General features: G+C 45.3%; 1 protein-coding gene across 10 annotated transcripts in view; it reads right to left on the reverse strand.

Annotated features, from left to right (window-relative positions):
• LOC140429889 (phosphatidylinositol 4-phosphate 5-kinase type-1 beta-like) overlaps window positions 1-20,252 on the reverse strand; it is a 193,323-nt gene that overhangs the window by 94,248 nt on the left and 78,823 nt on the right. The window contains exon 1 of one of the 10 annotated variants that reach the window (XM_072517417.1): window positions 3,758-3,820. The exons of 8 other annotated variants lie outside the window; for them this stretch is intronic. The gene's annotated coding sequence lies outside the window, so the exon portion shown is untranslated. Of the gene's footprint in view, window positions 1-3,757; window positions 3,821-20,252 lie in introns of those variants that run through there. One more of the 10 variants, XM_072517418.1, reaches the window with a different exon arrangement.

Below are 20,252 nucleotides of genomic sequence, written 5' to 3' on the forward strand. Positions count from 1 at the left end.
TGCTATCTTAAGACCATCTCGTACAGGGTTTTTCTAACTGCGGGTCATGACCCACGGGCAGATATTGAGAGAGCAGCAGAGCAATCAGTCGCGGTATTCCCGATCACAGGAGAAGCGCCTAACGGCCGAGGCCAGCTTTTAAATTGAGAATGTCGGCCGCGACCGGCTTTTAAATGGACCAATGTATTCTTCCGGCCAGAAGCAGCGGCAGAGAGCAGGTCATGCGCTTGCGCGTACAACAATGTCACGCACCCTGTACATCCATGCTTTGGCCGCAAAAATCACAGGGGAGATATTCCTCCATTTTCTAGCTGTCAGCAAGCAAGCAACAGGACTGTGTGAAGAACTGAAGATGGATCACTTTGTTAAAAGGAAGTGAGGGCCAGAGACACAAACAGGCCAGGATCTCAGAATTGAATCTGCTGGAGAGAGCTGCTGAGGAGTGTCCATGGCAGGACAATGCAGTGCTGGTGTTAGCGCTGTACAGAGCCTCAAGGAATCTGGTGAACAGCCAACAGAGCAAAAACTGAAATCAGGAAGAAAGCAGTATAAAGATGAGGTTTCTGGAGGTATGGCTTTGTTAATATTGCCAGTGCAAATCAGGATGCAAAGTCCATGTTTGTTACATTCAGGGAAGTACTGGCAAATTGAAGACCGCTTAATTTTTTTCCAAAGAATGCAGCGAGAACTTAAATCATCAGCTGAAATCCTTAGCAGCAACGTAACATTGAATGACAAAGCACAATTAGTCTCTTAGATAGTAGATTACCGTGTAGCTAAAGAGAAAATGTCCCACACTATAGCAGAGAGATAAATTCTCCCTCAACATTAGACATGGCTCGTACGGTGCTAGATGAGGGGTCAGCTGGAAAACTGGAATGCATACCATTTAATGATAACAATGGCTCGCCGAATTTGAGATATTGCTGAGAATTTAGAATCGCAGCTTATTTCTTGTTTAAAGTCAACACAGGAGTTCTCAATACAACTGGATGAAAGTACAGATGTTTCAGATTGTGCAACCTTGCTAGTACATGTTTGGTACAGTGAAATTGTTGAGGATTTGCTGTGCTACCGGACATTACCAACCAGCACGATGGGCGCAGAGAGTTTTGAAGCATTGAATAGTTTCATAGTTGGAAATTGTGGGCTCGACTGGGTTCGTTGCAGAGGAATCACAAGTGATGGGGCAGCCAACATAACTGGGAAAAACAGCGGAGTTATAGTCAGGATTAAGGAGGCAGCAGGTCAGGACATTGTTTGGAATCATTGTTTTATTCACCGTGAGGCATTGGCATCGAAAGGACCTCTATACGATCTTGAAGTGGTGTTGAAAGGAATTGTGAAAGTTTTGAATGTCATTAAATGCAGCACACTCAATACCAGGCTTTTTGAGGCTGTGTGTTCAGATACGGGGGCAGGGCACACACATTTATTGTTCCACACTGAGGTACGTTGCCTGTCAAGGGGTCAGAGTATATGAACTGAGGCATGAATTTCATGCTTTCCTCTTGAGAAATTGTCCCCTCTGGCCGATTTATTTGGTGATGGAAGTTGGAAGCTAACTATGTCTTACCCTGCAGACACCTTTTCAATTCTCAACAAACTGAGACTCAAAATTGCAAAGGAAGAATGATGATTGCTTTCGGCACGGTGAAGAAATGGATGCTTTCCAAAAGTCATTTCGGGCCGCACGGTGGTACAGTGGTTAGCACTGCTGCCTCATAGCTCTGGAACCCTGGTCCAATTCCAGCAGCGGTGACTCTGTGGAGTCTGCACGTTCTCCCTGTGTGCGCGTGGGTTTCCTCCGGGTGCTCCGGTTTCCTCCCACAGTCCAAAGATGTGCAGATTAGGTGGACTGCCCATGATAAATTGCCCCTTAGATGTCCAGGGATATGCAGATTAGGCTATGGGATTTTGGGCGAGGTGGACACTTTAAAAAAAAAAAAAATTTAGAGTACCCAATTATTTTTGTTTCCAATTAAGGGCCAATTTAGCACAGCAAATCCATCTAACCTGCACATCTTTGGGTTGTGGGGGCGAGACCCACGCAGACACGGGGAGAATGTGCAAATTCCACACGGACAGTGGCCCAGGGCCGGGATTCAAACCCAGGCCTCAGCGCCGTAGTCCCAGTGCTAACCACTGCGCCACATGCTGCCAGAGGTGGACACTCTTAAATGGGCAGTGTACTCATTCGAAGGGTCGGTGCAGGCTAAATGGGCTGAATGGCCTCCTTCTGCACTGTCAGGTTTCTATGATGCTATGAAAGTTTGGCAAGCACGAGTGCAAAGCCAAAACTACTACGACGCATCAAAGAAAACAGCTTTAGTTGGGGAACTGTCAATGGATTGACCAGTCTTACCGAGACGCATCTGGCTGCGCTGATCAACAGGTTTTGTCGCTACTTTCCAGAGAAGATTCAGATTTTGGAAGAGAAGAGGTGGGCGGAAATCCTTTTGAGTTTGGGATCCCAGAGTCAATTATTAACTTACAGCTGACGCCAAATGAAGAGACTGATGTTCTGCGCCTCACCTGTGACAGTACACTCCATGAGGCTGTCAGCATTCTGCAGTAGCACCTCCGAGGAGTGTCCAGTGCTGAGTAAAACAAGCATTTTGTCGCTATTGTCCTTCACAATGACCTACATGTGCGAGGTTGGATTTTCCGTCCTCACAAAGATGGAGACGGCACAGAGGACCCCGCTGAACTCTGCACCCATTAGGCGCATTTCCCTCTCCTCCTGTGAACCTGATTGGAGTGAGATCGTGAGGAATGAGATCGTGAGGATTGAGCAGGTTCACCTGTCGCATTAAATGTAAGCGAAAATGGTGGGCTGCAAATTCACGGAGAAAAAAGTTTGAAAAACACTGATTTAGAATGCGAGGTTCGTGGGTTAGCCCTGCTGCTTCACGGCGCCGAGGTCCCAGGTTCGATCCCGACTCTGGGTCACTGTCCGTGTGGAGTTTGCACATTGTCCCCGTGTTTGCGTGCGTTTTGCACCTACAACCCAAAGATGTGCAGGCTAGGTGGATTGGCCAAGCTAAATTGCCCCTTAATTGGAAAAGATTGATGGTGTACTCTAAATTTATTTAAAAAAATAAAAATAAATAGAATGAGAGGTTCGCTTCGACTCAAGTTGCCTAATTACAGGAGCACAGATTTCTGCGGTTAACATTATTCCCCCAGATGTTATGGATATTACCTCATTATTAGCACTCTGGAAGCGACGGTCAACTTTTGGGAGAACACAAATCATATTTGGTGAAGCTATTGAGCTGTAAAGAGAATGTGAATAACTCTCACTTACCCGTAAACTTAAAAAAAGGTCACTGGACAAATTATCAAGCCACAACAGGAAATAAAATCCACACAAACCACTTTTCAACAAAAAGTTAAATGTGATCAAACACAGAATACAGGTTTGTGTCCCAACAATGCTACAAGAATTCTTTCTCGATCCCACTTTAAATATGTACCTGAAACAATCATGCTTTGATATTTTGGCAAATAAAACACTTTGTACCTAAAATTTCACAATACACTGCCCAAATTGATGGAGCACCCTGTAGGAAATCGGACGTCAAAATCAGATCCTGTACACCACGTTAAACCATCAAATTGCCCATCGTGTTCACCAAATCATAAAGTTAGATTCCAGTCTCAAAAGAGTTGGATACAAAGGTTTTTTTTTTGAGCATTTAATTATACTGTAGATTGTTATATTTGCACAAAGTTTTAGCAGCACGAAACTTGCCTCAAACATTTGCCAAGCACCTTTCGTCCAATGAGTCCCAGTCACCATAAGCACGAGGAGCGAATTGTACGATTTACAGCAGTTAATCAAAACTGCCTTGTGCAACGCACCAAGAATCCAAATGCCTCAAACAATTTACGGCAAAGAAGTACAAAGGTGCCTTGATATATTCACAGAATCATTAACAAGTTACTAATGAGCAATACAACTTGAAGGACAACTTTACAAGAAACAGTGTAGTCTCAATACGGAATAAAAATAAAACCGCTCAAACAAGCTGCTCAGTCCTTCTCAGTTCTCAGAACTGTCTCTTATCTATCAGGCCGCAACTTCAAATACTTTGTCCATTTTGATTTCAAATGAGCACAAAATAATGGCAAAGCTTTCTTACGGGATAGGCTCTTTCGGTGTTTGACAGAAGCAACAGAAATAATTGCTTCAGTAATTCTGCCATTGTCATACTTTAAATGGAAAAAAAAAGCAACGACCCACTTGATTTAAAATATTTAAAGTTAAGGTGAGAGTTTCTCTCTGCCGGGGATAAACATAGCAGGTGTCTTCTGCAATAGGAACTCAGCATCTGGGAATTGTGGGCGGCATGTTGGCACAGTGGTTAGCACTGTTGCTTCACAACACCAGGGTCCCAAGTTCGATTCCTGGCTTGGGTCACCATTTGTGCAGAATCTGCACTTTCTCCCCATGTCTGCGTGGGTTTCCTCTGTGTGCTCCAGTTTCCTCCCACAAGTTCTGAAAGACTTGCTGTTAGGTGAATTGGATATTCTGAATTCTTCCTCAGTGTCCCCGAACAGGTGCTGGAATGTGGCAATGGGGGGATTTTCACAGTAACTTTATTGCAGTGTTAATGTAAGCCGACTTGTGACAATAAAGATTATTATTGTGCAACATGGTTCTCCTGGTCTACACAATGTAGGGACAAGGTTCTCTTTATTGCCGACCCCTGGCTGTGCAGAGAGTGCAGTAATTGCGCTCTCTTCCTGAATTACTGCAGTCCTCGAGGATGATGGCGTGACATGGGAAGTGACTGAACCCTCAGGGCATTCCTGTTCTTGTCCTCTTTTGGTGGTAGAGGTCACAGGGTCGTGAGAATTTGACATTACTGCGCTGGTGTCCTCTAGATAGTACACACTGTAATCACGATGAGCCAATGGTCCAAGAGGGTGGATGTGGAGTTCAGCACAGGATGATCAAATGAGTTGCTTTGTCCTGGATGGATATGGCTGGTCCAGATAGACATCTGGTCAATGGCAAGTTCCAGATGATTGCTGGTACTTTTACAAAAAGATATTGATGATGAGTGCGTTGCACTAATGTGCTCAGTCATTGGCCAACCCAATTTGGATTTACAGGTGCTGCTCTGGGCTAGCAGGTGACGTTTTGAGGGTTTACATCTGGCACTTTCCCCTGAAGCCATATTTTCAAAAGGGAAAATTTGACATTAGAATGCAAGAACGAGGCCATTCAGGCCTTCGAGCCTGTTCCACAAGTCAAAATCGTGACTGTACTTCTACCTCCCCCCCCTCCCATATACTCCCCATATCTCTCAATTCTCTTAATACCCAAAACATTTATTGATCTTTTTCTTGAATACACTCAACGACTGAGAATCCACAGCCACACGGGAGACAGAATACCAACGTCACATCTCAGTCCTAATTATCAGTCCCCTTATTCGGAGACTATGACCCTACGTTCCAGACAGTAAATGAATGAATAAGATATTACGCAGAACTAAATGGAAATAAAGACAAGGATGAATAATGCATAATCAAAGTAAAGGTATGGGGAAGTCGCTTTATTCCCCGATGACCGTAGGCTGCTTTCCCCATTGAGGGGGGAGAGCTGACTGGTGGTGATTTAACCCGAGGGTCACCACACCTCGGGCGAGGGGCAAGGTTGAGAAGACCCTTCATGGATAACCTCAAAGCACAGTCGCTTATTCAAACAACAGGTGGTTATTCGGCGGGGAATGGTCTATGGTCAGAGCCAAGTTAATAACCCTCGCCAGCTTCCACTGAAGTTATTGTAAACACTCTCAGTGTCACAGATGTTCAACTGCTGGGTGTGATAGTCTGATATAATCTTTGCTGAATGAAACAAATGGGGAAGAAGCTGGAATAGTCATCAGGAAAACGAACAAACTTGAAATTATATGGTTAATTTCCTCACCTTGTGGCATTGCAAAATGCTTCACCGCTAACAATTGTGGTCGCTGCTGCGACGCGGACAGGCTAACCCACTGGGCTGTATAGAGTGGCGCTGGTCTTTCCCATAAGTGGCCTGAGCAAACCGGTGTTCTGGGGGGCGCCCAGGTGGACAGATAACCTAAACTAACGTAGCACAACCCCAGGGGTACCACTATTGGGAGCACGTTGCGCCTTCATAACGCTTCTCCAGTCTTTCTGACAGCAGACCGCAACACTTTGCAAGATGAAGCCATCACATGGAAAGAGGAAGCATGCTGACTTTTCTGATGCATACCATCAAAACCACCCACAGCATCACCCTGCTCCATGACTTACGTATGTGAAGGCTTTAGAGAGGGTGCAGAAGAGATTTACCAGGATGTTGCCTGGTATGGAGGGCATTAGCTATGAGGAGAGGTTGAATAAACTCGGTTTGTTCTCACTGGAACGACGGAGGTCGAGGGGCGGCCTGATAGAGGTCTACAAAATTATGAGGAGCATAGACAGAGTAGATAGTCAGAGGCTTTTTCCCAGGGTAGAGGGCTCAATTACTAGGGGGCAAAGGTGCGAGGGGCAAGGTTTAGAGGAGATGTACCAGGCAGGTTTGTTATTTTTATTTTTTACACAGAGGGTAGTGGGTGCCTGGAACTCGCTGCTGGAGGTGGTGGTGGAAGCAGGGACGATAGTGACGCTTAAGGGGCATCTTGACAAATACATGAATAGGATGGGTAGAGCGTGATACGGATCCCGGAACTGTAGAAGATTTTAGTTTAGACGGGCAGCATGGTCGACACAGGCTTGGAGGGCAGAAGGGCCTGTTCCTGTGCTGTACTTTTCTTTGTGCTCTTTGTTCTTTACAAGAGATAATGATACATGGTAGTGGACTGTGCTCGGCTCAGTGTATACCAAATTAGTTAATCTTTTTAAAAAATCTTTGAAGCAGACATTAACCCTCCATATCCCAATGTGACTGATTCACGATCTATCTTTTAATCCCAGTATTTGCCATTTAATTACCCACCATGATATCCAGCACCATCTCCATTTCATGGCCATTATGCATGAAGCACTTAAAAAAAAAAAAAAAAAGTTTCCCTACGATTGAACTTCCAATTGGCCTAATTTTTTAAGAAGGTACACACAGTAGGAGTTTAAAAGATTTTAAAGACAGGAATCCACGTACCCTGAATGCACCTAATCCCATCTCACTCAGTCAAGCCTCTGAATTGCACAGTAAGCGCATGGATAGGATTAATGCTCTGTCAAACCTACTCAACGAATGAGGCTATGGTGACATTCTGTAGGAATAACCCATGCATGCTCCCAGTCTCAGCCCCACAGCTTCTCCTGTACACTTTTCACCTAACTTCATTGCAGTGCTAATGTAAGCCTACTTGTGACACTCAAAGATTATTATTACATTAATGATCGAGCAAAATTCCTGGGGCATTGGAACCGGTTCTGGGGGAGATGGGACCAGTACAAACCGGACAGTCTGCACCTGGGCAGGACCAGAACCAATGTCCTAGAGCTGTTGGGGAGGGTTTAAACTAATGTGGCAGGGGGATGGGATCCAATGTAGGAAGTCAGAGGGAATTAAAACGGGGCCAGAAACAAAACATAGTAAGGGGGAAAGTGTAAGGCAGAGAAGCCACAGTCAAAAATCAAAAAGGGCCTCAGTACAGGGTACAGTGACTGAGGAGTGTGTAAAAAGGGAGGTGGCCAATGCAGGATTGAGGGTGTTGTACCTAAATGCGCGCAGTATGCGGAACAAGGTAAATGAGCTTGTTGCGCACATTGAAATTGGCCGGTACGATGTTATGGGCATCACAGAGACGTGGCTGCAAGGGGATCAGGCTGGGATCTAAATATCCAAGGATACTTATCCTATCGAAAGGACAGGCAGATGGGCAAAGGGGGCGGGGTTGCATTGTTAGTAAGGAATGAAGTTAAATCGATAGTAAGGAGCAATATAGGATCAGAAGGCATAGAATCTCTGTGGGTAGAGTTGAGGAATCGCAAAGGTAAAAAGACCCCGACGGGAGTTATGTACAGGCCCACTAGCAGTCGTCAGGATGTGGGGCAGAAAATAAATCAAGAGATAGAAAAGGCATGTAAAAAAGGCAATATTACAATAATCATGGGGGACTTCAATATGCAGGTGGACTGGGAAAATCAGGTTGGTAGCGGATCCCAAGAAATGGAATTTGTGGAATGTCTAAGAGATGTTTTTTTTGAGCAACTTGTGACAGAACATACTAGGGAACAGGCAATTCTGAATTTTGTGATGTGTAATGAGGCAGACTTGATTAGGGATCTTAAGGTGAAGGAACCCTTAGGGAGCAGTGACCACAATATGATAGAATTTACACTGCAGTTTGAGAGGGAGAAGCTGCAACCAGATGTAACGGTATTACAATTAAATAAGGGTAACTCCAAAGACATGAGGGAGGAGCTGGCCAGAGTTGATTGGAGAAGGAGCCTAGCAGGGAAGACAGTGGAACAGCAATGGCAGGAGTTTTTGGGGGTTATTAGGGAGGCACAACAGAAATTCATCCCAAGGAGGAGGAAACATGCTAAGGGGAGGACAAGGCATCCATGGCTGACGGGGGATGTCAAGGACAGCATAAAGGCTAAGGAAAAAGCATACAAAGTGGCGAGGATTAGTGGGAAACCAGAGGATTGGGAAGCCTTTAAAAGCAAGCAAAGGACAACTAAAAAAGCAATAAGGGGGGGGGGGGGGGGGGGGGGAGAAGATGAAGTACGAGTGCAAGCTAGCTAGTAATGTAAAGGAAGATAGGAAGAGATTTTTTCAATATATAAAAGGTAAGAGAGAGGCAAAAATAGACATTGGACCAATAGAAAATGTGGATGGAAAAGTAATAATAGGAAACAAAGAAATGGCAGACGATAGGAATAATTACTTTGCATCAGTCTTCACGGTGGAAGACACCAGTGGGATGCCAGAGCTCCAGGAGAACCAGGGGGCATAGGTGAGTGCAATGACCATTACTAAGGAGAAGGTTATGGGGAAACTGAAAGGTCTGAAGGTGGATAAGTCACCAGGGTCCTAAAAGAGATAGCTGAGGAAATTGTGGAGGCATTAGTGATGATCTTTCGGGAATCACTGGAAGCAGGAAGGGTCCCAGAGCACTGGAATGTAAGAGGCTAATGTAACACCGCTGTTTAAGAAGGGAGGGAGGCAGAAGATGGGAAATTATAGGCCGGTTAGCCTGACTTCGGTCATTGGCAAGTTTTTAGAGTCCATTATTAAAGATGATATCGCGGAGTACTTGGAGGTGCATGGTGAAGTAGGACTGAGTCAGCACGGCTTTGTCAAAGGGAGGGCATGTCTGACAAATCTGTTAGAGTTCTTTGAGGAGGTAACAAGCAAGTCAGACACAGGAGTATCAGTGGACGTGATTTATTTAGATTTCCAGAAGGCCTTTGACAAGGTGCCGTGTATGAGATTGTTAAATACTTTAAAAGCCCATGGTGTTAAGGGTAAGATCCTGGCATGGATAGAGGATTGGCTGACTGGCAGAAGGCAGAGAGTGGGGATAAAGGGTCTTTTTCAGGATGGCAGCCGGAGACTAGTGTTGTGCCTCAGGGGTCTGTGCTGGGACCACAACATTTCACAATATACATTAATGATCTGGAAGAAGGTACTGAAGGCACTGTTGCGAAGTTTGCAGATGATACAAAGATCTGTAGAGGGACAGGTAGTATTGAGGAAGAAAGGGGGCTGCAGACGGACTTGGACAAGCTAGGAGAGGGGGCAATGAAGTGGCAAATGAAATACAATGTGGAAAAGTGTGAGGTTATGCACTTTGGAAGGAGGAATCTAGGTATAGACTATTTTCTAAATGCGGAAATGCTTCGGAAATCAGGAGCACAAAGGGACTTGGGAGTCCTTGTTCACGATTCTCTTAAGGCTAATGTGCAGGTTCAGTCGGCAGTTAGGAAGGCAAATGCAATGTTAGCATTCATGTCAAGAAGGCTAGAATACAAGACCAGGGATGTACTTCTGAGGCTGTATAAGGCTGTGGTCAGACCCCATTTGGAGCATTGTGAGCAGTTTTGGGCCCTGTATCTAAGGAAGGATGTGCTGGCCTTGGAAAGGGCCCAGAGGAGGTTCACAAGAATGATCCCTGGAATGAAGAACTTGTCGTATGACGAACAGTTGAGGATTCTGGGTCTGTACTCGTTGGAGTTTAGAAGGATGAGGGGGGACCTTATTGAAACGTACAAGATACTGAGAGGCCTGGATAGAGTGGGTGTGGAGAGGATGTTTCCACTTGTAGGAAAAAATAGAACCCGAGGGCACAGCCTCAGACTGAAGGGACGATCCTTTAAAACAGAAATGAGGAGGAATTTCTTCAGCCAGAGGGTGGTGAATCTGTGGAACTCTTTGCCGCAGAAGGTTGTGGAGGCCAAGTCACTGAGTGCCTTTAGGATAGAGATAGATAGGTTCTTGATTAATAAGGGGATCAGGGGTTATGGGGAGACGGCAGGAGAATGGGGATGAGAAAATATCAGCCATGAATTGAATGGCGGAGCAGACTCGATGGGCCAAGTGGCCTAATTCTGCTCCTATGTCTGATGGTCTTAAAACATAAATGTAAAAATGTATGAGTAAAACCACACAGCAAACAATGAGAATTTCTGAGCTAAATACAATGCTTAGTTTGCCCCATCAATGTGGTACAAGCACGGTCTAATTACTGATCACCATTTGCTACACAACTGTGACACCGTGCCGTCCATGTTACATAGAGGAAGGAAAAAAGTGAGATCATTGGACATATTCACAAATACTAACAAACTAACAACACGCAAGGAGTGAAAACTACGTGCACACATGAAACTGACAATTAAGGGTACACTATAAGAGGTCATTAGCGCACATACCAATAGTACACACAAAAGCGAAATACAGCGATGCCGGAAACCGGAAATAAAGACGGAAAATGCTGGGAAAACACAGAAGGTCCAGCAGCGTCTGTGAAGAGAGAAACGAGAGTTAACGTTTCAGGTGGCGTTTTGATGAAAGGTCATCAATTTGAAACACTGTCTCGGTTTTTCTCTTTCCACAGACCTGAGTACTTTCAGCATTTTCCGTTCTTATTGAGGAGTCATGTTTGAAAAGCACCATCTTGCATTTATATAGAGTGCTATCCAACACAATTTGGCATTAATCACATAAGGAAATATCAGGACAGGAAAGCTTGATCAAAGAGGTTGGTGTGATGAATGTAAGATATTGGTACATATATTGTATTATATATACCTGGTGGGTAATCGTTAAAATCCTAGGTTAGAGTGTGTGTGGCTCTACTGCAATAAAGGGTTTTAAAAATCCTGGCTTAAAAGAGAGGCAGGCACTGGGGCTACAGAATGGATAATTAAAGCATCGTAAAAACGAGACCATCATTCATTTCAACCATGTTTACTGTTTACCTAAAGAGGGCTAATGGAATGTTGTTGATGGTAAGAAGGTTCCCTGGGGATTAGATAATGGAGGGATTGTGGTTAGCCTTAGTAAGGTGGCCATAACCCAGTTAGTGGGATAGAGGTAATGTAATTAATGGGAGGAGCCAGGGGCCGAAGCAGTCAGGTGTTGAGTTTCAGTTTAGATTTTGCTGTGAACAGAACATGAGCAAAGTTTGCCAAATGCTGGGAGGTTAAACAGTAGTTTGACACAGGCAAGATTCTACAGGCTGTTTCCTGAAGGATCTCTCTGTCACTCAAAGCAGTTTCTCCAAGATGTCTCTATACAGCAAGTATTCCTGTGTTTGCTAACTGTATTTAAAAGTGGGTTTTGACCAGAGAAGGATTTTGCTTGATTGGAGATTTTAAAAAAGGCAGTTCGAAGTTAGTGTTTCATTGATTGTTAAGCATTGTTTAACCAGTATTTGTAAGCTATTTCTAGTATGGCGTTAAAGTTAGTTTAATACTGTGTTACTAATAAAGTTCGTTTTAATATACCATGTCCCTATTTGTGCGTGGAATCACACCTGGAGAGACATATCCTTGCCTCAGAGCCTTACAAATTTAAAAAAAAAATTGAGGTTTTTGTCCGGCATCCTAGCAACTCTTGGGACGTGGTCCAGGATCATAATATTGGTTTTAAGGAGAGCGAGATAGGTAGTTTCTGGGAGAATTAATGAGCCAGATAGTGGAAACCCAGAGCTCGGAGTATGTTTGAAGTGCTTAACCCTACCTTAATTTAATCCGGTGGTCATCTTGCTGGTTTAGCACAGGGCTAAAGAGCTGGCTTTGAAAGCTGACCAAGGCAGGCCAGCAGCACGCTTCAATTCCCGTAACAGCCTCCCCGAACAGGCGCCGGAATGTGGCGACTAGGGGCTTTTCACAGTAACTACATTTGAAGCCTACTTGTGACAATAAGCGATTTTTCATTCATCTATAAAGTCATCCAGTACTTTCCCGGAGCGGAGAAACTACGACATCTTCTTCACAGCCTTCAACAAGTCATCGAAGAAGATGAACATCTTGCCAAGGCCATCCCCACCCCCCCACTACTTGCCTTCAAACAACCGCGCAACCTCAAACAAACCATTGTTTGCAGCTTTCAGAACAGTGACCACAACACCACACAACCCTGCCATGGCAATCTCTGCAAGACGTGCCAGATCATCGACATGGATACCACCATTACACGCGAGACCACCACCCACCAGGTACGCGGTACATAGAATTTACAGTGTAGAAGGAGGCCATTCGGCCCATCGAGTCTGCGCCGGCTCTTGGAAAGAGCACCCTACCCAAGGTCAACACCTCCACCCTATCCCCATAACCCAGTTACCCCACCCAACACCAAGGGCAATTTTGGACACTAAGGGCAATTTAGCATGGCCAATCCACCTAACCTGCACATCTTTGGACTGTGGGAGGAAACTGGAGCACCCGGAGGAAACCCACGCACACACAGGGAGGATGTGCAGACTCCGCACAGACAGTGACCCAAGCCGGAATCGAACCTGGGACCCTGGAGCTGTGAAGCAATTATGCTTTCCACAATGCTACCGTGCTGCGCAAAACTGAGTCTTTGAGTCAGCTACCAGGCCAAGGCAATCATTGCCGAGCCAGTCCCTGACTCACGATCCCAATTGGACGTACATCAGGACTAAGTGACTGCATTGCAAAAATCAAATCGCAGCATCCCGCCCGTTATACTCGCTCTACAATAGCTCCAGGCTCTTCCATGATTTCGCAGTAGGAGGTGGTGGTCATACTCTCAGTAATTGCTAACCCCACCTTGAAGCTTTACTTCCAGTAGCACGGGTGGGGTTGCTATTTCCTGACTGGCTCAGCTGGTCCCGAGTGGAAGTTGCTATCTTCAAAGTGCTGTAAGATGCTGCCACACCGCCGCTGGGGATGAGAATGTGACTTCCCAGAGTTCAGAGTAACTCACATTGGCTGTTCTGACTGCTGACAATTGAAAACTCTAATATGTAATGAATGAAAATCGCTTATTGTCACAAGTAGTCTTCAAATGAAGTTACTGTGAAAAGCCCCTAGTCGCCACATTCCGGTGCCTGTTCGGGGAGGCTGGTACGGGAATTGAACCGTGCTGCTGGCCTGCCTTGGTCTGCTTTAAAAGCCAGCGATTTAGCCCTGTGCTAAACCAGCCCCTACATACTCGTGCGATTCGGCCAACGTTGTCTACCTCATACGCTGCTGGAAAGGATGTCCCGAAGCGTGATACATTGGCGAGACCATGCAGACGCTGCGCCAACGAATGAACGGACATTGCGCGACAATCACCAGGCAGGAATGTTCCCTTCCAGTCGGGGGACACTTCAGCAGTCAAGGGCATTCAGCCTCTGATCTCCGGGTAAGCGTTCTCCAAGGCGGCCTTCAGGACACGCGACAACGCAGAATCGCCGAGCAGAAGCTTATAGCCAAGTTCCGCACACACGAGTGCGGCCTCAACCGGGACCTAGGATTCATGTTGCATTACATTCACCCCCATCTGGCCTGCAAAATCCTACCAACTGTCCTGGCTTGACACAATTCACACCTCTTTAACCTGGGGTTACCCCATCTCTGGATCTGTAAAGATTTAATCACCTGCTAATGGTCGCATTCCAAGCATTGTCTGGCATCTTTGAATCTGTTTATATATGTATGTTTCTGGAACATACCTCTTCATTCACCTGAGGAAGGAGCAGCGCTCCGAAAGCTAGTGACATCGAAACAAACCTGCTGGACTTTAACCTGGTGTTGTAAGACTTCTTACTGTCATCTTTAAATATCTTCCAAAACTCTCGCGGAAATGCATCCTGGAAGCTCTCCTTTTTGCAGTATTCAGTACTTATCTCAAGGTAAACACATCTAACGGCAAGGTAGCCTTTGAAGTGAAAGGAGCAATTTAAAGATTTTACAATGAGACTAAAGAAATTCATAGAACATTTATCCGAAAAGCATTCAGGTGAGTTCTCCTGCACACATGTTTACATACATCAAAGTGGTAAGTGTCACTGAAAGATAAAGGCGTGGTATGTACAGTACAGAATTGGGCCATTCAGCCCACCTGGTCTATGCCAGTGTTTAATGAGCCTCCACCTGCCCTACCTCATCTTACCTCACTACCTTAACCTCTTACCTCCATCCTCATTGACTTGTCTACCTTAAATCCATCTATATCATTAATCTCAACGTCTCCTTGTGGCTGTAAATTCCACAAGCTCATCCCTCTCTGGATGAAGAAGCTTCTCCCGAATTCCCAGTTGGATTTATTAGTGACCATATTATATTGGTGGCCCTTAGTTTTTGTCTCCACCAAGATTGGAATCAGCTTCGCCATGTCTACCCGGTCAAACCCCTTTACAAAAGATTCCGACGACGAGTGCATCGGAAACTGTTTTAAAACATCAAGAATGGTTTTAAAGGAGATATTTGGAAAGTGTGGAAGAGCAGTCTAAAAAGCTTCCACACAAATTAATCCTCATCCCTGGCGCGAACAAACTTTTGTTATGTCCAATGATCATATTTCTTTCCTTCCTCTATGTAACATGGACGGCACAGTGGTTAGCACTACTGTCTCACAACTCAAGGGACCTGTAATGATATCATGGTTGTGTTGTAATTCACCGACTGACCACCAGGAGTCTCATTAGTATATAAGTGAATGTTAGAGTCAGGTGACCTCCGACTGCCTGGAGGCTGGAAGAGAGAGATTGCTTATGCATGGTCATGCTATTATTCATCTGTTGTTTTGTATGACCCACAGTTAATGTTAATAAATCGTTTATAGCTTTAGCAACAAGTGTTCTTGTAATATAAATCAGGCCATCTGACAAGAACATTACAGGACTCTGGTTCGATTCCGGCCTTGGGTGACTGCCCGTGTGGAGTTTGCGCATTCTCGTGTGTCTGTGTGGGTGTCCTCCGGGTGTTCCAGTTTCCTCCCATGATCCAAAGATGTGCATAGGAGGGCTTAGAGGAATAGGGCAGGGGACTGGGCATCTTTCAGAGGGTTAGTGCAGACTCGATGGACCGTGTGAATTCTACGGCTAACGATGAGGCAACATGTCACAGGTTGTACACATTGGCTCAAGCCCCATGTTTACAACAGTTGCATTTATATAGTGCCTTTAACCGAGTGAAGTATCCCAAGGACTTCTTTGTTTAATGACTAAAACGAAGGTCTCCCGTCAACTACCCAGTGCTGCCTGTTGTCATGACATCCATCCGATGCCAGTGCTTATGTAGTTACATTGTATATGTTGTGTTGCCCTATTATGTATTTTCTTTTCTTCCCTTTTCTTCCCATGTATTTAATGATCTGTTGAGCTGCTCGCAGAAAAGTACTTTTCACTGTACCTCGGTACACGTGGCAATAAACAATTCCAATCCAATCCAATGTGGATTCCAGAACTGCACACAATACTCCAGCTGTGGCCTAACCAACATATACAGTTCCAGCATATCCTCCCTGCCCTTAAATTCTATTCTTTGGCTAATAATGGCAAGTATACCATGCCTTCTTAACCACTTTATCCACCTACTTTGCTACTTAAGAGACCAGTGTACATGAACGCCAAGATCCCACTGATCCTCGGTGCTTCCCAGGGTTCTGCTGTTTGTCATGTATTCCCCTCGCCCCATTTGTCCTGCCCACCTCACGCTTATCTCAATTGAATTCCATTTGCCACTGATAAGCCCACCTGAACAGCCCGTCTATATCCTCCTGTGATCGATGACTATCCTCCTCACCATTTACCACTCTACCAATTTTCTTATCATCCGTGAACTTACTGATCACCCCTCCTATATTCACGTCTAAATAATTTATATAAACCACAAGCAGCAAGGCCCCCAACACTGATCCCTGCCGGACCCCACTGGACACAGGCTTCCAGTCAGAAAAACACCCCTCGACCATCAGCCTCTGCTTCCTGCCACTCAGCCAATTCCGGATCCAATTTGCCAAATTCCCTTGGATCCTATGGGGTCTGACCTTCGCTATCGATCTCCCATGTGGGACCTTATCAAAAGCCCTGAAGTCCAAATAGACTACGTCAAATGCATTACCCTCATCGACACACCTGGTCACCTCTTCAAAAAATTTAATCAAGTTGGTCAGACATGACCTCCCCTTAACAAAGCCACGCTGACTGTTCCTGATTAATCCCCACCTCTCCAAATGCAGATTAATTCTCTCTGTCGCATTTACTTCCAATAGTTTCCCCACCACTGAGGTTAGACTGACCGGTCTGTAGTTTCCTGCTTTACCCCTTCCTCCCTTCTTGAATAATGGAACCACATTGACGATCCTCCAGTCCTCCGGCACCTCTCCTGTGGCCAGAGAGGAATTGAAAATTATTGCCATCACCTCTGTTTCGTCACTTGCCTCACTCAACAGCCTGGGATACATTTCATCTGGCCTGGAAGATGTGACCACTTTTAAGCCTGCTGGACAAGTCGAACTTCCTCTCTGTTAATTTATTTAATTTTATCAGTCCTCCTCACTGATTTTTATACCCACACTGTGCCTCTCGCTGGTGAACACCAAAGCAAAGTATCCAATTTCCTTTTTCAAAGTTATCCTTGAATCTGTTTCCACTACCCCTTAAGGCCGCACCTTCCAGATCACAGCAGCGCGTGGTGTTAAAAAAAATCCTCTTCAATTCCCCGCTTATTGCAAGAGATTACAGTACGAACTCAGAGATCAACAGTAAACATGATTACGGGTCATTTGCTTGCAACTTCATAACTGGTCTGAATTAATTTTAAAAATACACAACTTGAGCATTTTACATGCGACACAATGAAGGAAGTGTCAGATGTCACATTCGCAATAAAAACTCAGTGTTTCCTCTCCAAAATTATTCTGCAGGAATTTAATCAAATGTCAGAGTCTGCATTTAGACTGGAGTGCAATTATTATATGGACAGGGAGTTATATACAGATACAGTACACAATGTTCTTGTTGTTAAGAGGATAGCATTGTTAAGATCACCAATCTGAGCAAAACAAATTGGCGGTGATGGGGGGGGCGGGGGGTGAGGGAAGTTATGAATTGCAACTCAAGGGCAACTTTCAGGCGAAACACACAAGGAAGCATAACATTTGGACCGCTGGTTATTTGAACTCCTGGGTGTCATACACTGCCAGTCTGATTGGGAAGGTGCTGGTGGCGTCGGAAAGATGGGCGACCCTCAATTTCCTGGAAACTTGGGAGATTGGAATGGGAGCAGTGGGAGTGGCCACAGGTCACCATTTTCTTTGCAGGGCCCCCAAAGGAACGCTCCTGCTTGCAATAGACGGAAAGTTTGTAAAATAGCCAATTGAGAAACTAATACCAGTAACAGAATTTTATTTGGTTGGAAGGGTGTAAACTCAAGGCTCAAAACATTTGCATCATTCCCAAGTAAACAAGTACACAAAACTGGACCTAAAAGATCACTACGGAGTGGAGTGGGAAGGAAAATCCACATATCAGATCATGTAATACACTGACTGACCATTGTTCCTCATTTGTTTACCCTGCTTTAAGGAAGGAGTGAAGTAGCACAGTGGTTAGCACTGTGGCTTCACAGCTCCAGGGTCTCGGGTTCGATTCCCGGCTCGGGTCACTGTCTGTGCAGAGTCTGGACGTTCTCCCCGTGTCTGGGTGGGTTTCCTCCGGGTGCTCCGGTTTCCTCCCACAAGTCCCGAAAGACGTGCTTGTTAGGTGAATTGGACATTCTGAATTCACCCTCGGTGTACCTGAACAGGCGCCGGAACGTGGCGTCTAGGGGCTATTCACAGTAACTTCATTGCAGTGTTAATGTAAACCCTGTCCAGACAAGACAAACCAATCCGGGTTGACGCCAAAGTATTATTTGTGCAAACAGTAATAATCTATGGTGGTTAACGCCGTATCTTTCAGTCAAAACGAAAACATTTACAAGAACAGAACTTGTCATTTTTAATTGTTCCAGAAAGTTAGGTCTAAACAAATAATGTGGAACGCGCTACCATTGTGAACGGACGAGGTGAATAGTGGGGAAGCTAGACGATCAGAGAAGGGATCAGGAGGAATGTAGATTTGAGTGTGTGAGGTGAAAAGGGCTGTGAAGTGGCTTATGTGGAGCATAAACACCATTAAATGGGCTGAATGGCCTGTTTCTATGCTGCAAAATTGCTCATATTTACAATAATAATGATAATCTTTGTTAGTTTCAGGAGTAGGCTTACATTCTAATAATAATCTTTGTCACAAGTAGGCTTACATTAACGCTGCAATGAGGTTACTGTGAAAAGCCCCTACTTGGCGCCTGCTCGGGTACACAGAGAGAATTTAGAATGTCCAATTCACCTGACAAGCCCGTCGTTTGGGACTTGTGGGAGGAAACCGGAGCGCCCGGAGGAATCCCACGCAGACACGGGGAGAGCGTGCAGACTCCGCACAGACAGTGACCGAGCCGGGAATCGAATTTGGGACCCTGGAGCTGTGAAGCAACAGTACTAACCAACCCCTATGCTACCGTGCCACACGAGCTGTTAGTCAGTAAAATTCACTGCTGCATTAAATCGCTACATTAGAATTTAAGTGGGGCTCTTGTGACAGGACAGGTGGACAAGGTGATCAAGAAAGTCTGTGGAATGTTTTCCTTTACTGGCCGAATACAAAAGCAGGGATGTAATGCTGGTTAGGGCACAGCTGGATGTGTGCGTGCAGTTCGGGTCACCACTTACAGGAATGACGTAACTTCTCTGGGGAGAGTGCAGAGGAGATTTACAAGAGAGTTGCCAGGGCTTGAAAACTGCAGCGATGAGGAGAGATTGGATGGGCTGGGGTCGTGTTCCTTAGAACCGAGGAGGCCGAGAGGTGACCTAATTGAGGTGTAGAAAATTAGGAGGGGCCTGGAAAGGGTAGACAGGAAAGACTTGTTTCCCCCCTAGCCGAGGGGTCAATTGCCAGGGGGGGGCAGAGATTTAAGGTGATTCGTAGAAGAATTAGAGGGGACCTGAAGAAAAACATTTTCACCCAGAGGGTAGTGGGCGCCTGGAATTCACTGCCTAAGTTGGTGGTCGAGGCTGAAACGGTGGTCAAGGCTGAAACGCTCAACTCATTTAACTGGTACTTGGATCTGTATCTGAAGTGCTGGAACCTGAGAGACTACGGATCAAGTGCAAGAAAATGTGATTGAAATGTGCGGCCATTTTGTTCTCCCCTTTTTTTGGCCGGCGTAGACACAATGGGCTGAATGTCTTCTTTCTGCACCGTAAGATTTCTGTGGTTCTATGCCTTGCTAAAATTCCAAGACTCGATTTGCCTCTGAGTGAAGGTTAATCTGGGTCCTGCGACACCAACTTCAAAAGTTGTCAAAAAGTACAGTGAGTTGATTAAGCTCTCAAGGAGGGGTTGGTACCGGAAACGTTTCAAACACGTCTTGAAATCATGGAATTGGAATCATAGGAACTTCCAGAAGGCGGCCAAACGTCCCTGATTGGCTCTTCGGAAAAGCAGCTGTGCTTAGTCCCACATTCACCATTTCTTGCCTGTAACTTCGAGTGAAGATCAACGTACCACTAAATTTGATTCAATTCTCAAAATGGGATCCTCCTTGCTCACATGAGGAAATTTGCATATCGTGAGCACCTGGATGAATTTCCTGGTGTTCCTTTCCAACCTATTACATCACCTCCACTTTAAGGAAATCTCCCTGACCACGATGGCGCTGAATGGCACGTTATTGATTTAGATAACACGAATGTTGAACTGAACGCAACAAGACCTGTGTCCTCACAAAGCGAGAAAGAGAGGGCTCGGAAT

This window comes from Scyliorhinus torazame, chromosome 9 (assembly GCF_047496885.1).
Source record: "Scyliorhinus torazame isolate Kashiwa2021f chromosome 9, sScyTor2.1, whole genome shotgun sequence".
Classification (NCBI taxonomy): Eukaryota; Metazoa; Chordata; class Chondrichthyes; order Carcharhiniformes; family Scyliorhinidae; genus Scyliorhinus; species Scyliorhinus torazame.